The sequence below is a fragment of the Prunus avium genome, chromosome 7, assembly GCF_965620075.1.
Source record: "Prunus avium chromosome 7, drPruAviu1.hap1.1, whole genome shotgun sequence".
Lineage (NCBI taxonomy): Eukaryota > Viridiplantae > Streptophyta > Magnoliopsida > Rosales > Rosaceae > Prunus > Prunus avium.
In genome coordinates this window covers 17,182,271-17,184,988 of record NC_142290.1, presented here as the reverse complement: position 1 = coordinate 17,184,988, position 2,718 = coordinate 17,182,271, and the positions used below count along the sequence as shown (strand labels likewise).

At 37.9% G+C, this 2,718-nt stretch overlaps 1 non-coding gene across 1 annotated transcript; it reads right to left on the bottom strand.

Moving 5' to 3' along the window:
• Positions 1-2,061: 2,061 nt before the first annotated feature.
• LOC148293046 (small nucleolar RNA R71) lies at positions 2,062-2,168 on the bottom strand. Its single transcript, XR_015825897.1, has one exon. It is a non-coding gene; the product is annotated as a small nucleolar RNA R71 (small nucleolar RNA).
• Positions 2,169-2,718: the final 550 nt, after the last annotated feature.

Genomic DNA, 2,718 nt, shown 5'->3' with positions numbered 1-2,718 from the left:
TCATGGTGACATGAAGATGAGCTAGGGCTGCTGGTGGGATTTATTGGTGAAGTGCATCAACCAATTCAGATTTTATAATGCAAGTGTTGTATGCATTAGTGAAGTGCATCAACCAATTCATCTTTTATAATGCAAGTGTTGTATGTATTAGCCATATTGAATTCAGATTTATCACTCCCCTCTCCCTATAAATACCACATCCATTCCACATTCAAGACACAACAAATCCTGGGATTCACAACCCCACAATTCACTCCAACCATCCTCAAACACTCTCACAATCCCAAACACTCCAACAATTACCAAAACAACTCCAGCTTTCTTCTCTTCCATTTCCCTACGAATTTCATCTTCCTTAGCCATCACCACTCACTCAAACTCATCCCAAATCACCTCCATATCCTTCATACATCTTTCTAGAAGTGGGGAAGCTCTTGGAGAAGCATTAGAAGTGGAGAAGCACTTGGAGAAGCCTTGGACACCACAAGAACTTCAGAAAAAGGGTTCTTCTACTCTTATTGCATTCATTATGTTTTCTCATTTCTGTTCAAGTCTCTTTTCCATTATGAGTAGCTAAATCCATAACTAGGGCTTTGATGTAACCTAACATGAATATTCTGGGTTTATAAGTTTGGAGTTTCAAGTTTGATTCATGATTCATGTTCTTATTCATTATGCTTATAAGTTAACATGCTTGTTTGAATGATTGATCACCATTAGAACTTGTTTGTTAACTATCTTGGTTTGAATTAAGAGTATACACCATGCTTTAATTCGAATTGAACTTTGAATAGGAAGAGTATGTATGGACATTCGACAACAGGGATTAGATACATACTTGGTTGTTTAAAATGTTCTTCTATGCTTAATGGGTTCCTAATGCTTAATTTTAGGTTAGACAACAAATGATCAAATTAGGGAATTAGGAACACAAGGTTAGGACCAAACACCATGGCCTAATCATACTTTAGCTAGAATCAATCTTTGAATCTGAATTAGACTTGTTACTTGAATCTTTATAACCCAGAATTGAATTGTTATGGTGATTCGAATGCCCTAGTCTCAAAATCTGTTTTCCAACTCTTAAAACCACTCTTTGTTACATTTGTTTACTTGTTTTTGTTTGCAATTTCATTTTGCTTCTTTTGTTCAACAATCACAACCACTCTTGTTTTAAATTCTGTTTTAGACATAACCTCCTACTTTCTTGAATTTGGTAATCTAAGTACATAACTAGTTTTAACTTCTCAGTCTTCGTGGGTACGACCTCGTACTTGTCTTGCTATACTACTAATTGCCCCGTACAATTGCGAGTTAACATAATATTAACAACAAATTTTGGCGCCGTTGCCGGGGACTGAACGAAAGTTCTTCCCTGGTTATGTGCCCAAGGTTACCCTATTCTTTTTAGTGTTTCTAATTAATCTAATTTTCTGTTTCAGGTAGTTTATGTCTAAAAAGCCATTACTTGAACAAGTGAGGTCTTCGTTCCAACGTTCTAGATCTTTGAACGCAGGACCATCATTGCAACCCAGACGAGTGACCTCTGAAATTCAGAATCGTCTAGAAAGGGAGTTGTCAACTGCAAAAGAGCAAGCTCTTGCTACATTTACAAGTCTTGCTCTCCACACTAAACTTCCTGGTTCTTCACTTTCAAATTCGGAAGCAAGTTCAGACCAAGAAGAAGAAGAAATGATGGCTGCCATTGAGTTCATGGGAGAACTTGATATCCCAACAATTCCAGCATCTCCTTCAAGCATTTTGCTGCCCACTGTAGCTCGAAATTATGAGCTTAAATCTTCTCATCTTAATATGCTGCCTTCCTTTTATGGTTTACCTAATGAAGATCCATTGACTCATATAAAGGATATTTTTAATGTTGTGAGTTCTTTTCCCTTGACAGGTGTGACAGAAGATCAACTTCGAATGAGAGTGTTTCCATACACTTTAAAGGATAAGGCGAAGTATTGGTTGAATTCTTTGAAGCCTGGTTCACTCACTACATGGTCTGCCATTCAAAAGAAGTTCCTGGAAAAATACTTCTCCACGCAAAAGACCGACATGCTTAGGGACAAGATCTTGTTATTTGCACAGCAAGATGATGAATCGTTTTGTGAAGCATGGGAGAAATTCAATGGGTTGCTCAACCAATGTCCTCATCATGGGATTCCATTGAAGCTTCAAATGCGTATGTTTTATAAAGGACTAACCTCTTCTAGTCATAATATAGTCACCAATTTTGCAGGTGGTTCTTTTAAAACCAAAACTCCAGAAGAAACGTACGAACTCTTTGAGGAGATAGCAATGGAGACCCAACATACGGATACAAGAGGTAAACGTGTTATTAGTGGTTCTAATGATGCTTCTAGTATGCAGATTTCAAAACTGGAACAAAAGCTAGATGCTCTTCTTGCATTAAACTCAAGAAGCCCTCCGAAGGAAGTGTGTAGCATTTGTGAATCTCATGACCATGCTACCACAGCTTGTCCACTTGGGGCTGGATATCCAGAATTTGTGCAAGAACAAGCTAAGTTGGTAAATTCCTACAACCAAGGTCCAAGAAATGATCCATACTCTCAAAGTTATAATCCAGGTTGGAGGAATCATCCAAACTTTTCATGGAGAAATACCCAGAATCAAGCAAATCCCCCTTCATTCCAAAGGCCACAACAATCATCATCATCATTGGAAGATATAGTGAAGCAGATGGCAATCAAC